We start from the raw sequence: 20426 nt of genomic DNA, 5'->3' as shown, positions 1-20426 counted from the left end.
TGGAGGAGGGAGAAGGGGGCCATGGCTGATGTTCTAAAGTCCCAAGAAGTGAGCGCACCCTACATCTTGTATAGGTTAAGGTCTCCTTTGTTCTCCAATTCTTTCCCCCCTTATCTCTCCTTCCTGCCTAAGTGACTAGGCCTGGTTTTGCAGGTGAGATGTAAAAAGTGAGAAGCGAATGGGGCAGGGAGAGGGCCAAAGTGATTCAGCCAGGCAAAGACCCAGGGGGCATTAATTAGCCGCTCCATGCTTGCAGTACTTGATAAAAGCAGGTAAATTTGGTAATCAATGAGCTCCTGAAATCCTTAACATTCCATTCTCCCAGGGGCAGTCTCCAACTTCCAGAGGCAGATGGCTTTCATGACCTTCATTTCCTCGATTTGACCCAATCCCCTATTTCTACACTAACTGCCTGTCCTTAATTCTGGCTTCACTGTGCATGGCTCCTGCCACCTTAAGCCACAGACACTTCCTCAGGCATCAGGTGAGACCCCTGTGTAGCCTGCTGTGGCCACAGGAGCTCTGAGTCAGGAGCACATTGCTGTGTGGAGGACGCTGCATGCAGGGCAGCTCTGCTCTGCTTGGCCTGTTTCTATGAAGACCCTGTTGCTGTCCATGGCTGTAGAGGGTGAGTGTGCTGCTCCTGTCCACTCTGGAACAAGGGGTGGACTCAGTAAATAGTGCTGGTCATTTGTCTGTGATCAGTGCTACCACTGAATGGGATGAGCTGGAGTCCAGGGCTGGGCTCTTGTGCAGAGCTGCAGGGTCAGGGTGGGCTGGTCTTCATGAGCAGAAGGAGGCCCTATTTGCATGTCCTCCTGCTCTATAGCAGCTCTGGGTGGAGGCCCAAGTAGAGCAGCACTGAGAGCAGAGGGGAATGTCATGGGCAGAACTGTTACATAGTAGCACTCAGGAAATTAAAATTTATTTTGGACATATTTTTTGCATATGTCTTTTTTGCATATGTCATCCAACAAATTGTTTTACTTATGAACAAAATTAGGATAGGGGGATCAAGAGTCCCTTCAAGATGTGATTGTAAAATCACGCAGAAGGAGTAGTGGTGGATCACTGTGTGCAACAGCTTATATCTGGCAAGTGGTAGGTGAGTATTTGGGCTTTAGCTCTAACTCTATACAGAATGCTCACATAACCCTCCTCCACCTCCCAGGTGGACACACATAGTGACCTTCTCAGAGCCCATAGTGTCATGACCTGACACTTGGTGTGTCTTGGTGGGAGCTGGGCTCACTCATGCTGGAGAAAACTGTGGGTGGGGATGCCCTGGCCTGTGAACTGTTGACTGATGTCAGCCATGTGAAGGACAAGGAGGGGCAGAAAGAACAGTGCAGGAGAGCTGGTGCTTTGCAGTTTGTTCAGGAGAGCAGCACATTTGAGGTGCTGCCCAGGAGCTGTAGCCAGGACAGTATGACCAGAAGCTCTACTGAGAGCAGGGCTTTGCACCCAGAGGATGGAAGGTAGTCTTGGAATCCCAGGCATCAACAAGGCCCCAACTTCACCAGCTCAGAGGCAGAGATGAAAATGTTGTAGACACCCAGGGCAGGGCATGTGAGAGAGAGCTCTGGGGTATCTGACCCTGGACTGCCCAGGGCATGGTTTTTCCTACTCAGCCACCAAGGTGCTCAGAGGTTTCCAGTCATGGCTCAAGGGAGGCTAGAGCCTGCTCCGTGTTGAGACTCACTATGTTATCAACCTCCCCATGCTGGCTTTGCAGGCAGGCAGAGGGCAAAAGTGTCAGGTCACACAGGCTTACACCTGAACATGAAGGAAGGTCAGGGAGGCCAGATGGGGTGTCAGATATCAGAGTCCTGCTGGCAGCCCTGGCAGGGTGATGCCTGGAGCTGAGAGATGAAGCCAGGGCTGCTGTGGAGACCCAGGGGCAGAGGAGCCAGCAGTGAGCAGGGCTGGCCAGGAAGCTGCAGGCCTCAGACCAAGCTCCCTAAGAAGGAGGCTGGGGTCTACATCCAACTGGGCTATGTATTGGGGCTGTTCTGACCCCTCACCCATCCTTCAGTGCAGTGACCCCAAGCACAGACATGAACACTGGGTTTAATGTCAGTTTTGCTGGGCTCTAGTCACTTTCAACAGGTCTCTGTCTTTTGCTTTTCAAACGAGAATATTTGCTCCTGCTCAGGAACATTGGGACATGGAACTCCTGTTTGATTTTTAAGGGCACACAGACAAGTTATCCCTGAATCTTTTGGGAGTTCTTGGACTGGACTTCTGAACTGTGCTGGAGCATTTTCTCTAGGATTCAAGGATTAGGAATTAATCATGAGCAGACTGAATCTGCATCATGAGAGGGAGTAAAATCTTTGTTTTCAGTGATAGAAGGATTATTATTGCATAATTGTCTGCTCAAACTCCATTTGATAAGTACATTCTGCAGCCCCTGGTTTTTGGGGTTTTGGGGGAGTAGTTGACCCCTTAGGATATGGGGACTTCTGAAATTGATGTTAATTACTGTGAACATGCCATGCAAGGGGATTGTCAGACCCCAGCCTCTTCTTCCCGCCCATTTGATTCCTAGTAAAAGGTGAGCAGTTTCCCCACAGCCACCAAGACTCAATCAATGACCTTGTTACCTGAACACATTCAAAGAGAAAATTTCAGAAGCCCAGGGGAGGAGAGCTAAGGAGAGGGACACTGCTGTCCACCCCTCCCCTAAGCAATGGGCTCCTTCTGGAAGTTGAACACTGAGACCTCTGCTTCCTCAAGTCACTACTGTACATGGAGGTGGGCTAAGCCAGGGGAGCAGGACTGTTGGGTGGACCAGAAGAAGGGTTAGAAGTTCTCAGACCACAAGGACAGGGACATGACCCCTTCATTCTTTTTTTTTTTTTTAACAATTCATACAACTTTAATGACTGGCTTCATTAAAAAAAAAAAAAAAAAAAAAAAAAAAACAATGTACAGGCAATTTAAAAATTTTATTGTATGTCAATAATTCTCAAACATTTAAAATTAGAATTCAAGGAACTTGACAACTGATATTCAGAACTTCTATGAAATTACATTACTATCTTGTTGCCTTTTTTACAGTTGCTGAAAATCAGGGAGAAAAAAAATGTATTCTGGTTTTCAGTTGTAAAGCTCAAAAACATTCCAAAAATGAGATTTACTAAATTAACCCTAAAAACTAAAAAGAAAAATTTACCAGATTTTTTTTTTACCTTTCATCATTCACTGATAAGATTTTAAGAGGTTCAGAATCTGTTCCGACATAGGAATAAGGCCAAATGGTTTTGGTAAAAGAATCACTGAAACTATATAGGAGAGACCTTATAAAAGAAAACCTCTCCCAATTCAAAATCCAAAAAAATGCCAATCTTACTGGGTTTTGGTACTGGCAGAAGCTGGATTTTCTTAGGACCAAACACAACACATCCACTCTCAATATATTGTCCAATTGCCCAGAAGCCACTCAGGACTGATGGTCGATTCCTCCAGTTCCTAGGAAGATAATCATGACACACACCCAAGGTCGACTGAGGCTTGTTTCCTACATCTACCTCCCAGTAATGTCTACCAGAATTAAATATCTTAGAACCCAGGATGGCAGGGCAGAGATAAAATCTCCATGAGTTATAACAAGCACTTTGTTTTGTCCTTCCATATTTTACACTTTTTCTATCCTCAGAGACAATAAGCTGAGGATATGCTGTGTCAAGGTCTAAACTTACATCTACCTGAAATTGCTGTATAATTCTGTCCAAGCCAGAATACTGTGGAGGAAGACTAAAGCCATACTTCTTTAACCCGAATAAAGAAAGTTCAGGGCATTTTAGGTTTTGATACTTTTGGCGTATACTCTTAACATGCCTCAGTACTGCCAGGTCTGACCACAAACACTTGCCCTCTATTTCCTTCAGTAAGCGTTTTACTGTGGAAACATGATCTGAAAAGGTTATGAGGTTGTTATTAAGTTTTGATAAAATGTCCAGCTCTTCATCTTGTATCTGCTTAAGCAGAGCCTCTTGCTCATTTTGTAAAAACAGTCTAATTTGCTCAAATTCAGAATTTATTTCTTCTTTCCTATATTCTACCTTCTTTCTCAGCTCAAGAGACTTTCTGCTTTGCAGAATTATCACTTTTTCAACTCATTCCACATTAGTCTTCAAGGGCTCAATGCTAGATTCCAGAATTCTTCTGCGGTAGGTGGCAGCTTTCTTAATGGGACAAATGTAGTGCCTCTGATGTTCAGCAGAGAAACTGCACTGGATACATAAAATCTGCAGATCCTTCACACAGAAAAGGGTCAGAAATTGATTGTGTTTCTCACATCGAGCATTTTCTTCTTGCCTCTTCCTCTTCCTCCTTCTGATCTGGAGGAGTTTAGCAATTTCAGTCAAATTATAGAGCTGGGGGTTCCTCCTGAACTTCCTTTCTGGAAACCAAAGTTGGTAGACAGGGCAGGGAAAGGCCTCATTTAGATCTTTCCAGGACAGATTGAGGCAGTCAAAACAGAAGTTGTGCCCACAGTTAATGGTCACTGGGTCTTTCATGTAATCCAGACAGATGGGACAACTGCACTGCCCTTGGAGGTCTGCAAGGGTGGTCACAAACTCCATTGAACTGAGTAAAGGTGGTGCACAAGGTAACACTCCCTTGGTAAACCTGCTTCCCTAGAGCTCAGGTCTAACTGTGAAGTATAAAGCAAAGAGCCCTCCAAGTCCGTGCACACAGACCAGACATAGGTATCACTGGCCTGGCACGCTAGTGGATGTCACTGAAATCTTGTTTAGACTTCTGCACCTCAGCTCAGGAGAAGAATTCACAGCTTAACTCTATCACAGATTAGTCCACTAGCACCTAAGTTTATTGACTTTCTTCAAGAAAGCAGCCACAGACCAATGGATTGATCATTCCTTTCCAATATAGAGATCTAAAAGAATGTCACCATAACCAATGATAGGGAGAAAGGATGACATAACAACATACGGCCTTCAAATCCTGTTTCCAAACACTTCATATGTGTTCTGTACACCCCCATTGGTTGGACTTTCCACAACTTGTCAATATATCTGGAGCAGGTAGAACAGAAGCTCCGGCCTGCCTTGTGCAGCACCCCTAGAACACCATGGGCTCTGAGCAGACTCCTCACTGAGCAGCTCCCGCCCCAGAAGCGCACTTTGTACACTCAGTGACTGACTGGTCCCTGGAAGTGGGTGGGCAAAGAACTCCCGCATGCCCAGTGAGCCACTGTAGCATCTTCTTCCCATTCAGCAAGGAAGTAGGATCACAGGGTGGAGTAGATGAGTGAGTGGTTAGTTTTGAAAAGCAAGAGGACATTCAGCTCCTTGAAATTCAAGAGGACCGATCATGTCTTAGGAAATGGGAACAAGGGGCAAAGAATAAAATCTTCCAACCTCCTTGTGCAGAAGATGCAATCAGAGAGGATGATGGGTATCCTAGCCAGAGGATGAGTGGTTGGATCTGTCTTATCTTGTACAAGTATGGGTCACCCTAGGAATTTATACTTTCCAAGGTCTCCCCGGAGGAAATGACCCTTAAGGTTGATTTTAGGGATCAAACTTGAGGACAAAATCTTCGAGGCTGCAGTATGAGAACTTGGGGAGTGCCGGGCCTGGTGGAGCATTGTAATTCCAGAGGCTCTGGAAGCTGAGGCAGAAGGATTGCAAGTTCAAAGACAGCCTCAGCAATTTAGTGAGGCCCTAAACACCTCAGCCAGAACTTGTATGGAAATAAAAATAAAAAAGAGATGCGGGCGTGGTTCAGTGGTCAAGGGTCCTTGGGTTCAAACCCTGGTACCAAGAAGAAAAAAGAAAAAGAATTTGGGGGTCTTCTTAATTTTTCCACCTGCATTGGGGATTGAGTGCAGGAGAACTTCACTGTTGACCTTTATCTCCAGCCCTGTTCGTGTTTTTGAGACCATGTCTGGCTAAATAGCCCAGGCCTTCCTCGAACTTGTGATCCTCCTGCCTCAAACTCCTGAGTCGCTGGGATTACAGATGTGTTTCACCATGCTCAACTAGGAGTGTCTCAATTCTTATAAAATGATACATGAACCAGGAGCAGTGGCTTACACGTGTAATCCCAGCAGTTCGGGAGGCTGAGGCAGGCAGATTACAAATACCAGACCAAAGTCAGCAATTTAATGAGCCCTAAGCAATTTATGGAGATCCTGTCTCAAAATAAAATTTTTTTTAAAAGGGCTGGGGATGTAGCTCAGTGGAAAAGTGCCCCTGGGTTAAATCCCCATTTCAAAAAAAAAAAAAAAAAAAAGAAAAAAAAAGAGAAAGAAAGAAAGAGAATGGTATACCTCTACTTCATGTACAGAGAAACAATATGTATCCCATTTGTTTATAATAAAAATAAATTTAAAAAAGAGAGAGAGAAAGAAAGAAAGAAAGAAAGAAAGAAAGAAAGAAAGAAAGAAAGAAAGAAAGAAAGAAAGAAAGGAAGGAAGGAAGGAAGGAAGGAAGGAAGGAAGGAAGGAAGGAAGGAAGGAAGGAAGGAAGGAAGGAAGAAAGGAAGGAAGAAAGAAAGAGGAAGAGAGTGATCCCTTCAATCTTAATCAGAGGCACTGAGGCCTGCATGCAACAGCCCCTCTTGATGACAGAATCAGCAGACTGACTTTTGAATGACAATTGCGGGGACGCCTGGCTCTCCTTGCAGTGCTTGACAGAGTTCCACTCAAGGATGATTGCAGAGACTCATCCTAAAAGGATTGCATGCCAGATGTATGCCTCCCTAGCTTGGATGTTATTCTGTGGAGTTTTCCTAATAATATATTACTCACTTCAGTCTGAGGATCTTGCTAGAGGTGGTGGGAATAATTCTACAAATTTCCAGAAAAACATCATGGAGACAAAACACATGTTGAAACCCTGTGATGTTAACCTCACTACAGAAGAATGTTTTTATTATGTTAAAAACCAAACACTGCATTTACTGGCCAGAACCTGTTGGGGCACAGAAACTGATAGATAACATTGTTTCCCCAAGTTCTAAGCACAAAGCACCTCCCACAGTAGCTACTAGATATGGACCAGCTTATTTTATCAATGGAAAGCCCTAAAGGAAAGCCTCTGGAGAAAATAACTATAGATCTGCCTTTGTCTCCAATAGGCTGGTTAAATTCTAACGATGGTTTTGTTTATGTGTGATGGTAAGGTAAAAAAATAAGGTTTCACAACATTCCTTCCTTCCTACAAAGAATAGGTCACCCCTATGATAAACGTTGGTACACGATGCCCTGTTCTGGGAAAAAGAAAATGTAATTTATTCAGTAAAAACCTTGGCCGTGAGAACCACTGTGACCACTGCCCTCCTGTAGCCCTTAACTCAGCAATTTAGGTATTAACCAGATGGACTTAGTAGAGATGGTCACATGACATTATTTGTCTATCGCTTTACCACAAAAGTAATAAGAATAGTCTTAGGTCATATAGAGTTTAGATATTAAGGAAATAAACATTGTATTAGCTCATTGACTTAGTTAAATATTCTTAAAATAATTGTGATCTGTAAGGTTACTGTTTTCTCATAATCTTTCGGTAAAAACAATTTCTGCCTATGCTTTGGAAACTTCTTTGATTTTATTAATCATAAGCTTGTCATCATAGCCTGTAGAAAAATGTATATAAACCCAGCCTTCCCCAGAAAAAAGTGGGATTGATTGCAACAGAACTACAGTCTGTGTCTTTCATTCTCCATCCATCACCAATGCTGTCTCCCCGTGCCCCATTACCAGTGTGCAACCCACGGACTCCTGCTAGGGCTGAACCCCGGCAGACAATAATGGAGCTGATGCTTCCCTTCTCCAAGGACACTTGAGTTGTAAACATTCCAGTCTTCTATCAGTTTTACACAAGGTGAGTTTGTAAGAATGAGATTAAGAAAACAAATATTTATAAATGCAGTAAAATTTAGCAAAGTGTCTGTTCAGTACATGGTGCTGGGAAATTCTTTTTTTGTTGTAAACAAATGGAGTACAACTTGTTTCTCTGTACATGAAGTAGAGGCTTACCATTTGTGCAACCATATGTTTACATAGGATAATGGGGGTTGATTCATTCTGTTATTTTTTCCTTCCCTTAAACCCCTCCCACCCCTCTTTTCCCTCTATATGGTCCCACCTACCTTCATTCTTGCCTCCCTCCCAAACCCCCTCATTATGTGTCATCATCCACTTATCAGCGAGATCATTTGTCCTTCGGTTTTTTGAGATTGGCTTATCTCACTTAGCATGATATTCTCTAATTTCATCCATTTACCCGCAAATGCCATAATTTTATTATTCTTCATGGCTGAGTAATATTCCATGGTATATATATACCACAGTTTTTTTTTTAATTTATTTTTTTATTGTAAACAAATGGGATACATGTTGCTTCTCTGTTTGTACATGGCGTAAAAGCATACCATTTGTGTAATCATAAATTTACATAGAGTAATGTTGTTTGATTCATTCTGTTATTTTTTCCCTTCCCCCCACCCCTCCCACCCCTCTTTACCCTCTATACAGTACTTCCTTCCTCCATACTTGCCCCCCTCCCTAACCCTAACTCTAACCCTAACACTAACCCTTCCCTCCCCCCCATTATGTGTCATCCTCCACTTATTAGCGATATCATTCGTCCTTTGGCTTTTTGAGATTGGCTTATATCACTTAGAATGATATTCTCCAATTTCATCCATTTACCTGCAAATGCCATAATTTTATCATTCTTTATGGCTGAGTAATATTCCATTGTATATATATATATATATATATACCACAGTTTCTTTATCCACTCATCAATTGAAGGGCATCTAGGTTGGTTCCACAGTCTGGCTATTGTGAATTGAGCAGCTATGAACATTGATGTGGCTGTATCTCTGTAGTATGCTGATTTTAAGTCCTTTGGGTATAGGCCAAGGAGTGGGATAGCTGGGTCAAAAGGAGGGTCCATTCCAAGTTTTCTAAGGAATCTCCACACTGCTTTCCAGAGTGGCTGCACTAATTTGCAGCCCCACCAGCAATGTATGAGTGTACCTTTCTCCCCACATCCTCGCCAACACCTGTTGTTGCTCGTATTCTTGATAATTGCCATTCTAATTGGGGTGAGATGGAATCTTAGGGTGGTTTTGATTTGCATTTCTCTAATTACTAGACATGTTGAGCATTTTTCCATATGTTTGTTGACTGCTTGTAGATCTTCTTCTGTGAAGTGTCTATTCATTTCCTTAGCCCATTTGTCGACTGGATTATTTGAATTCTTGGAGTAGAGTTTTTTGAGTTCTTTATAGATTCTGGAGATTAGTGCTCTATCTGAAGTATGATTGGCAAAGATATTCTCCCACTCTGTAGGCTCTTTCTTCGCATTGCTGATAGTTTCCTTTGCTGAGAGAAAGCTTTTTAGTTTGAATCTATCCCAGTGGTTGATTCTAGCTTTTATTTCTTGTGCTATGGGAGTCCTGTTAAGGAAGTCTGGTCCTAGACCAACAAGGTGAAGATTTGGACCTACTTTTTCTTCTATAATCTGCAGGGTCTCTGGTCTGATTCCGAGGTCCTTAATCCATTTTGAGTTTAGTTTCGTGCATGGTAAGAGATATGGGTTTAGTTTCATTCTGTTGCCTATGGATTTCCAATTCTCCCAGCACCATTTGTTGAAGAGGCTATCTTTTCTCCATTGCATATTTTTGGCCCCTTTGCCTAGTATGAGAAAATTGTATTTATTTGGATTTGTGTCCGTGTCCTCTATTCTGTACCATTGATCTACCTTTCTATTTTGATACCAATACCATGCCGTTTTTGTTACTATTGCTTTGTAGTAGAGTTGAAGATCTGGTATTGCAATACCCCCTGTTTCACTCTTCCTGCTAAGGATTGCTTTAGCTATTCTGGGTTTCTTATTCTTCCAGATGAATTTCATAATTGCTTGCTCTATTTCTGTAAGGTACATCATTGGGATTTTAATTGGAATTGCATTGAATTTGTATAGCACTTTAGGTAGTATGACCATTTTGTCAATATTAATTCTTCCTATCCAAGAACATGGAAGATCTTTCCATCTTCTAAGGTGTTCTTTAATTTCTTTCTTTAGTGTTCTGTAGTTCTCATTGTAGAGGTCTTTCACCTCTTTTGTGAGATTGATTCCCAAGTATTTTATTTTTTTCGAGGCTATTGTGAATGGGGTAGTTTTCCTAATTTCTCTTTCTGAAGATTCATCACTTATGTATAAAAATGCATTGGATTTATGGGCATTGATCTTGAAACCTGCTACTTTACTGAATTCACTTATGAGTTCTAAGAGTTTTCTGGTGGAATTTCCAGGTTCCTCTAAATATATAATCATGTCATCAGCGAACAGGGATAGTTTGAGTTCTTCTTTTCCAATTCGTATCCCTTTAATTTCTTTGGTTTGTCTAATTGCTCTGGCCAGAGTCTCAAGAACGATGTTGAATAGAAGTGGTGAAAGAGGGCATCCCTGCCTTGTTCCAGTTTTTAGGGGGAATGCTTTCAGTTTTTCACCATGTAGAATGATATTAGCCATGGGCTTAGCATAAATGGCCTTTACAATGTTAAGGAATGTTCCCACTATCCCTATTTTTTCTAGTGTTTTGAGCATGAAGGGGTGCTGTATTTTATCAAATGCTTGTTCTGCATCTATTGAAATAATCATGTGAGTCTTGACTTTAAGTCTATTAATATGGTGAATTACGTTTATTGATTTCCTGATGTTGAACCAACCTTGCATCCCTGGGATGAAACCCACTTGATCATGGTGCACTATCTTTTTAATATGTTTTTGTATGCGATTTGCTAAAATTTTGTTGAGAATTTTTGCGTCGATGTTCATTAAGGATATTGGTCTGAAATTTTCTTTCCTTGATGAGTCTCTGTCTGGTTTAGGTATCAGGGTGATATTGGCTTCATAGAATGAGTTTGGGAGGGTTCCCTCCTCTTCTATTTTATGGAATACTTTGAGAAGTATTGGAATGAGCTCTTCTTTAAAGGTTTTGTAGAACTCGGCTGAGAACCCATCTGGTCCCAGACTTTTCTTTGTTGGTAGGTTTTTGATGACTTCTTCTATTTCAGTACTTGAAATTGGTCTATTTAAATTATTTATGTCCTCCTCATTCAGTTTAGGCAATTCATATGTCTCTAGAAACCTGTTGATGTCTTCAAAATTTTCTATTTTGTTGGAGTATAGATTTTCAAAATAGCTTCTAATTATGTTTTGTATTTCAATCCTGTCTGTTGTGATATTTCCATGTTCATTCCGAATTTTAGTGATTTGGGTTTTCTCTCGTCTTCTCTTTGTTAGTGTGGCTAAAGGTTTATCAATTTTGTTTATTTTTTTGAAGAACCAACTATTTATTTTGTCAATTTTTTGTATGGTTTCTTTTGTTTCAATTTCATTGATTTCAGCTCTGAGTTTAACTATTTCCTGTCTTCTACTACTTTTGGTGCTGGTCTGTTCTTCTTTTTCTAGGGCTTTGAGCTGTAGTGTTAGGTCGTTTATTTGTTGAGTTTTACTTCTTTTATTAAATGCGCTCCATGAAATAAATTTCCCTCTAAGTACTGCTTTCATAGTGTCCCAAAGATTTTGATATGATGTTTCTTTGTTCTCATTTACCTCTAAGAATGTTTTAATTTCCTTCCTAATATCTTCTGTTATCCATTCATCATATAATAGCATATTGTTTAATCTCCAGATGTTGGAATAGTTTCTGTGTTTTACTCTTTCATTTATTTCTAACTTCAATCCATTATTATCTGATAGAATACATGCTAGTGTCTCTATCTTCTTGTATTTGCTAACATTAGCTTTGTGGCCTAATATATGGTCTATTTTAGAGAAGGATCCATGTGCTGCTGAGAAGAAAGTGTATTCGCTCTTGGTTGGACGGTATATTCTATAAATGTCCGTTAAGTCTAAATTATTGATTGTGTTATTGAGATCTATGGTTTCTTTGTTCAATTTTTGTCTGGAAGATCTGTCCAGTGGTGAGAGAGGCGTGTTAAAATCACCTAGTATTATTGTGTTATGGTCTATTTGGTTTCTGAAATTGAGAAGGATTTGTTTGACATACATGGATGAGCCACTGTTTGGGGCATAGATGTTTATGATTGTTATATCTTGCTGATTTATGCTTCCCTTAAGGAGTATGAAATGTCCTTCTTTATCCCTTCTGACTAACTTTGGCTTGAAGTCCACATTATCGGAAATATGGATGGATACTCCAGCTTTTTTGCTGAGTCCATATGCATGGTATGTTTTTCCCAATCCTTTCACCTTTAGTCTATGGGTATCTTTTTCTATGAGGTGAGTCTCTTGCAGGCAACATATTGTTGGATCTTTCTTTTTAATGCCATCTGCCAGTCTATGTCTTTTGATTGATGAATTCAGGCCATTAACATTCAGGGTTATTATAGAGAAATGATTTGGTTTCCCGGTCATTTGGTTCATTTTTAAAATTTTGTTTATTTATTTGTTTGACACAACTTGTTTCCTCCTTTATTTGACAATTCCTTTAGGATAATTCCTTCCTTTGCTGAATTGCTTCTTTGTTTTTCATCTCTTCCTCATGGAATATTTTGCTGAGAATGTTCTGTAGTGCTAGCTTTCTTTTGTAAATTCTTTTAGCTTTTGTTTATCATGGAAGGATTTTATTTCATCGTCAAATTTGAAGGTAAGTTTTGCTGGGTATAAGATTCTTGGTTGGCATCCATTTTCTTTCAGGGCTTGAAAAATGTTGTTCCAGGCCCTTCTAGCTTTTAGGGTCTGGATTGAAAAATCTGCTGATATCATATTGGTTTCCCCCTGAATGTAATTTGGTTCTTTTCTCTCACAGCCTTTAAAATTCTGTCTTTATTTTGTATGTTCAGTATTTTCATTATAATGTGCCTTGGTGTGGGTCTGTTGTAATTTTGTGTATTTGGAGTCCTATAAGCCTCTTGAACTTGATTTTCCATTTCATTCTTCAGATTTGGGAAATTTTCTGATATTATTTCATTGAATAAATTGTTCATTCCTTTGGCTTGTTTCTCTAGGCCTTCCTCAATCCCAATAATTCTTAAATTTGGCCTTTTCATGATATCCCGTAGTTCTTGTAGATTCTGTTCATGATTTCTTACCATCTTCTCTGTTTGTTCAACTTTGTTTTCAAGGTTAAATATTTTGTCTTCAATGTCTGAGGTTCTGTCTTCCAGGTGTTCTATCCTATTGGATATGCTTTCTATGGAGTTCTTAATTTGGTTTATTGTTTCCTTCATGTCAAGGATTTCTGTTTTTTTTTTTTTCAATATCTCTAACTCTTTATTGAAATGATCTTTTGCTTCCTGTATTTGCTCTTTTAACTGTCGATTGGTGCGATCATTCAATGCTTGCATTTGCTCTTTCATCTCATCATTTGCTTCTCTGATAATTTTAATTATGTACATTCTGAACTCCTTTTCTGTCATTTCTTCTGCCATGCTATCATTGGGTTTTATTGATGTAACATCTAGATTTGTTTGCAGCATTTTCTTTCCGTGTTTTCTCATATTGTTCAGGTATCAGTGGACCACTGAGATATTGCAGATTTCCTCTATTGACTTACAATGTCCCTGAAGATTTCTGTATATATCCCCCCTTAGCCTTCAGTAGGCTGAAGTCTTGGAGGAAGTTGATAATGCGGTGTTCCACAAGGAAGCTGCCTCTCTAGGAGTGGTGGCCTTCAGGTGGGGTATAATCCCTGCTAGTGGGCAGAGGTGCCTCCACTTGTTGACCAATGACCATCCAAAGGGGACCTAGGCTGCGGGCTGAGGCAAGGCCTGTTTGGGCCTGAGTCTGTAGTTTTACCGTCCTTGTGGGGAAACCTCACCTGGCAGGGAAGACTCACCCGGTGCGGAGGTCTTGCTGGTCAGTTCCCTCCTAGAGGTTCCCCTCAATTTACAGCTACCGCCTGGGCTGGGCTGCCTTCCTCTGCAAAGTTCCCAGGGGCCCGGCCCTACCTCCTGGGCCTGGAAGCCTCACCCTTGGCAGATGAATCTCCTTAGGCTGCCCCTCCTCAGAGAATCTGCCCGCAGGCCTGGAACCTTCGCTCCGCCCTAAGCCTGTCTCTGTGCGGCTCTTCCACCAAGAAGCCTCCTAGACCCTGGGACCCTGCTCTGCACTTAATCGCCTGGCTATGCGGCCCCTCCTCTGAGCAGCCACCTGGGGCCCCGAACAATTGCTCTGAGTCCCAGTGACCCTCCACCCGCCTCTTCCTCCAGACAGCCACCCAGTATTCTGGTGCGGTCACTAGGAGTCCAAGAAACTCACTGCGTGCCTCCTCCTCCCACCAACCACCCGTAGCCCTGGGCAATCAATCACTCCAAGTCGAAGTGACCCTCCCCGTTCCTCCTCCTTCTCCAGATAACCCCCCGGGTGTTCCGTAGCGGTCGCTCTGAGTGGCTCCAAATCCACGTGACCCGCTGCACGTGTCCTCTGGGCAACCGCCCAGAGCTCTGGTGCGGCCACTCAAGACCAAGTGACCCACCACGCTCCTCCTCCAGGCAGCCCCCCTGTGTTCAGGAGCTGTCACTTTAAGTCCAAACAACTCACCACTCGCCTTCTCCTCTAAGTAGCCACCTGGAGCGCTAATGCAGTCACTTCGAGTCCAAACAACCCGCCGCGCTCCTCCTCCTCCTCCTCCTACTCCTCCGGGCAGGCCCCGGTGTTCAGAAGTGGTCTGAGTCCAAACAGCTCGCCGTGGAGCTTCTCCTCTGGCAACCGCCTATAGCTCTGGTGTAGTCACCCCGAATCCAAGCGGCCGCGCTCCTCTTCCTCCTCCTTGTGCTCAGGGCAGGCCCAGGTGTTCAGAAGCAGTCGTTCTGAGTCCAAACAGCTCGCCGCGCGGCTTCTCCTCTGGCAACCGCCTGTAGCTCTGGTGCAGTCACTCCGAATCCAAGTGGCCACGTTCCTCCTTCTCCTCCTCAGGGCAGTCCCCGGTGTCCTGAGTCCACACAGCTCTCCTCGCCACTCCTCCCCTGGGCAGCCGCAAGAACCCCAGTGGTTGCTCCGAGTCCCAGCGCTGTGCCGAGCGGCCTCATTTACGGCGCTCCCAGTTGTCCGAGTTCACTGCTGCAGCGGGGGGATGGGCGTCTTGCCGGCAGCTCTACTTCACAAAGTTCCCTGCGTTCCGGGACCACCGTCCCATCCGGGATGCCTTCCCAATGGGTGAGAGTCACCTGGCTGCTTTGAGTTGGTCCCAAGTGTCTCAATATCTCCTCTTTTGAATCCTGAGTCCTGGAGCAACATGAAATGCAGCCTCCCTCTAGGCCACCATCTTGAAACCTATATACCACAGTTTCTTTATCCATTCATCAACTGAAGGGCATTGAGGTTGGTTCCACAGTCTGCTATTGTGAATTGAGCAGCTATGAACATTGATGTGGCCACATCACTGTAGTATGCTGATTTTACGTCCTTTGGGTACAGGCCGAGGAGTGGTATAGCTGGGTCAAATGGTGGTTCCATTCCAAGTTTTCTAAGGAATCTCCACACTGCTTTCCAGTGTGGCTGCACTAATTTTCAACTGCACAAGCAATGTATGAGTGTACCTTTTTCCCCATATCCTTGCCAAAACCTATTGCTGCTTGTATTCTTGATAATCGCCATTCTAATTGGGGTGAGCTGGAATCTTGGGGTATTTTTGATTTATTTCTCTTATTACTAGAGATGTTGAACTTTTTTTATATATCTGTTGACTGCTTGTAGATCTTCTTCTGTGAAGTGCTGTTCATATCCTTAGCCCATTTTTTTATTGGGTTATTTTTATTCTTCGTGTAGAGTTTTTTGAGTTCTTTATAGATTCTGGAAATTAGTGCTCTATCTGAAGTATGAATGGCAAAGATTTTCTCCCACTCTGTAGGCTTTTTTGCATTGCTGATAGTTTCCTTTGCTGAGAGAGAGCTATTTAGTTTGAATACATCCTAGTTATTGATTCTTGCTTTTATTTCTTGTGCTATGGGAGTCCTGTTAAGGAAGTCTGATCCTAAGCCGACATGTTGAAGATTTGGACCTACTTTTTAATATTGTCAAAATAGCCATACTACCAAAAGTGCTAAACAGATTCAATGCAATTCCAATTAAAATCCCAATGACGTACTTTACAGAAATAGAGCAAGCAATCATGAAATTCATCTGGAAGAATAAGAAACCCAGAATAACTAAAGCAATCCTTAGCAGGAAGAATGAAACAGGGGGTATCACAATACCAGAACTGCAACTATACTACAAAGCAATAGTAACAAAAATGGCATGGTATTGGCACCAAAATAAACAGGTGGATCAATGGTACAGAATAGAGGACATGGACACAAACCTCAATAAATACAATTTTCTCATACTAGACAAAGGTGCCAAAAACATGCAATGGAGAAAAGATAGCCTCTTCAACAAATGATGCTGAGAAAACTTGAAATCCATATGCAACAGAATGAAACTAAACCCCTATCTCTCAATTTGCACAAAACTCAACTCAAAATGGATCAAGGACCTTGGAATCAGACCAGAGACACTGCATCTTATAGAAGGAAATGTAGGTGCTAGGAAATTCTACAGGTCCTCTACAGAAGATTCATTGTAGGTTTTCCTAAGGTTACATAAGGTTCAGAAAGAGAGGAAACCCCACCAGCTTACAGGAAAACCCTTCCTTCCCAACTTGCACTCTGCACCAGGTCCTTCATTCCTTCCTGTTTCTCATGACTCTCCAGTACCCCCTGTTTGTCCTGAGCTCCCCATGTTGGTCCTGAACTCTATTTGCTGTTCCCAAGGTCCTCTTACTGATCAAGATACCTTGTGAATCTTGAGTTATACCTGCTGGTCTTAAACTACCATGCAAGGAGGTTTGTGCCTGGGATCACACCAACATCCCCTCACTGTGAGTCCAGCACAGTAATACACAGCCACATCCTTATTCGTCACAGAACTCCACTGCAGTGGAACTGTGTCTTGCATGTGTCTCTGGAAATGGTGACTCCACTCTTCAGGGAGGGGTAGTAAGTTGTGCCTCCATTACCAAGAATGTGCCCCATTCACTGCAGTCCCTTTTCTGGAGGCTGATGGATCCAGTTCCAACTGTAACCAATGGTGATGGAGTAACCAGAGAAAGCACAGGTGAGGAACAGGTCTGTGAGGTCTTCACCACTCTGATCCTGAATGCTGCAATTGCACCTGGGACTGGAGCCTCTGGACAGAGGATGACAGTAAGTCAAGGACTCAGATGCAGCTGCACAAAACTTCCTCCCTGAATCCCTGAGACACTCACATCTGGGAGCCACCATCGAAGGGAAGAAAAACGTTTGTCTCCATGTTCTTCAGATTAGGCTCCCAATCCTCAAAAATACCTTCCAGATGGAGAACATGAATATGTGTCAGTGGGTTCTGTGTTTTAACCTGGCTGCCTAAATACATTTGCATGTGGGTGAGGCTTGTATCAAGGATGTAGAGGGAGGGGCCAGATAATTCTCTCTGGGAGAAACTACTGGTTGTACCCACAGAAATCTCTGTCCCCTGCCTGGGGTGCACTTCACCAGACCCATGGTATCCTCATTCCAGGAGGGGACATGTGGTGGGACTTTTCAGGGAGCAGGATGTGTTCACACATGAAACATGGCTTTGGGAATGTGGTCACCAGTCTCACTCTCAGAGTTTATAGTATTAATGGCTGTGTGTGTGTGTGTGTGTGTGTGTGTGTGTGTGTGTGTCCATGTGTCTGTGTCTGCGTACACATCACAGAAATACATTCTATAGATAACTATATCTTACTCTGAATTATGGAATTATGAATCTGAAACATATAAGTCACCATAAGCTCTTATTAAGCATTGGGTTTTCAGAGTTTGATGCAGCACCAGAATGTTTTAATCTATATAATTTAGAGGAAATTCCTTTATACTCAAAGCTTGTCAAGCATTGGCAGCCTTTGGGAGACTCATGGGAGTGAGTTTCACATTTCTTCATGTAAATTTTTTCAACTGTTTATAGTGTCAAGAGCTACACTGGGGAGAATTTTTCTACAACACGCTGCATACACTGATTTAGTGTGTGTAGACATTTTTCTCACATGGTGTCAATTCCTAGCACTGTTCAAAGAGCCAACAGATCCTTCTTCCTGCTTTTTTCTGTGGAAAGATGAGGTGCGGCAGGAGCATCCTTTCCTGGGGATGATCACCTTGGTGGAGAGCATTGAGGAGCAAGGCCCTATCAAAGATGGAATTAGTCATTTGGTAAAGGACCTTCAATGCAGGGATGTGGGCAGTTTCCTGAAGATGCCCTCCCAGCTGTCCCAGGTGGTGTGGATCTTGTTCTCTATCTCTGTTTTTCTCATTCACTGAAAACTTTTCACTATGGTACAGAGATGACCTTCATGATGGTTCCATCCATGTGCACAAAGCTTCTCAGAAGAAACAAGTTCAATTGGACCCAGGGAGCTACTGGTGTCATGATAAGTCTCTGTAAATTGCCCACCTCAAGCTCATGTGGGCCAAGGGTACTACCTGTGCCAAGGGTCAGATCTCTGTAAACCACTCTCTATGATACGCCCTCAATGACCATGTGTCAATCATTCTCAATTTTGGAGAGATCTCCTGAGCATGGTGGTGACAGGCAGAGCCCAGCCCATCCCTCACCATGAGACCCCCAGGATGTGGACAACATGTATGATTTTCAGTCTGAAAGGGCATAAATTGGGGATTATAGGAGGAACTCTACATGTAATATTTACAGCAGAAAACCTGAGAATATGATACTGTCATCTATTTTGAGTGCCAAGATTTTCTTTTAAACAGTGAAATTCTTTGTGTGAGCCCTCATCATGTGTGATGTGTTGACATATTTGACTCCATGAAAATGTTATAGGCCAGGCTATGTGGGCAATGACCAAACAGACTCCATTTTACCTTGAGACTCCATGTTATATAGGAAATGCTTCTCCCATGGGAACACCCTGCCTATGTATCCATCAACAGTTGCTTAGCATGACTTTTTTGGTAATACAAAATGATGAAATGGCAATTCTTGTACAATACAAAATTGTTCTCTTTTTGGTTCCTAGTTTCCTATATAATGTACCATGTTAACAAAAATGTCAACAGTGATTGTGTATATGTTAGTAATCATTTTTTAGTTTGTACCTAAGTAAGGTCATTTTGACCTACTTTCCCCTCTGCTAAGGATTTTAGATCCCATGATGTTAGTTTGTAATTTAGAATCATAGCAACAGACACTTATGATTGTACTGACTTATGGTATAAAAATCCCTGTAACCCTAATAGTCGGGGTTGTTCGCCCAATAGCCATTTTTGGGTCATTGAATGTGACAGTCAGCTGGCTGGCTTAATAAAGACTCTCAAATTTTGACTTCTCAGTGGTGATCTGTCTGTTCTTAAGTTGTGCCCTGTAACAAATGGAGCCCCGAGGGTCACCTGCTTTGCTGTTTCCTGACATGCCAGAGTTATAACTTGGGCAGGTCAGAGAACCTCAGCCCAGTGCCCTCACACATGTGCCTAGTGATACAGGTCCAGCATTCTGAGAAAATCACTTTCCTTTCTATAATTTTATGATACAGCTTTCAATGAACCATATTATAAGCTCACTATACACTTCAGTTTAAATATGAGGTGCATAAAAGCCCTTGTGTGAGATGTTCCAAGAATTTTCAGAGGTGGCAGGGTGAGGTTCTAAAGGGTGTGGAGTAATCAGTGAATTAATGCACCAACATGGCTTAAGTGGGTGTGGAAAATGTAGACAGGTAGGGTGCATCTGTAGGATACAGGTCCCTCAGGGTGTTTATACTTGGGGTTTATATTTTGTCTCTAAGGAGTGGAGTACTCTCTCTCTTCCCTACACCTCTCTCACTGATTCCTCATGACATTATCCTGAGTAGCATTCCTCCTCCAATACTGTCATGATGTTCTGTATTAACTTGTGTCCTGGGAATTGGAGTCAGACATGTGGACTGAACTGTTTCTCCCATAGTGCTCTTGACAGGTATTTTGACCACAGAAATGCAAATGTTCACTAAAATAGAAATAGGCATGCTTAACAAGGGTCATTAAAACTGACCTGTTCCTGTATTCCAGAAGCTTTTGGAGCTTTATGGAGTTTATGTGAAGAAAATAGAAAAATTTGGAAACAAAAACTGCACCAGTTTTAGATTGCCATAAGTGGAGTGTAATGGGGGTTTTGGTGGGAGCTAAGAAGAACAGAATGTGAATTGGAGTGTGGATACTAAATACTGGGGTCATGAGATGTCAGAGGAGTACTCTATTGGAAAGTGGAGTAAAGTTCATTCATACACATGGTGTTCTGACTATGAAGCTGTCCACATTTAACCCATGTCCTCAACTTATTTGTGAAGGTGAGTTTAAATGTGAAGGACACATTAATAGGGCAGAGGAAATTTTAGGGCAGCACAACTTTCAG

General features: G+C 42.4%; 1 pseudogene across 1 annotated transcript; it reads right to left on the bottom strand.

The window, feature by feature from the left end:
• Positions 1–3190: 3190 nt before the first annotated feature.
• LOC306653007 (tripartite motif-containing protein 60-like) lies at positions 3191–4592 on the bottom strand (annotated as a pseudogene). The gene has a single exon. The product of its transcript is annotated as a tripartite motif-containing protein 60-like (transcript).
• Between the last annotated feature and the right edge of the window lie 15834 nt (positions 4593–20426).

This window comes from Sciurus vulgaris, assembly GCF_902686455.1.
Source record: "Sciurus vulgaris genome assembly, chromosome: 2".
Lineage (NCBI taxonomy): Eukaryota > Metazoa > Chordata > Mammalia > Rodentia > Sciuridae > Sciurus > Sciurus vulgaris.
The sequence above is the reverse complement of the archived record's forward strand: the minus strand, read 5'-3'. Positions and strand labels throughout refer to the sequence as shown.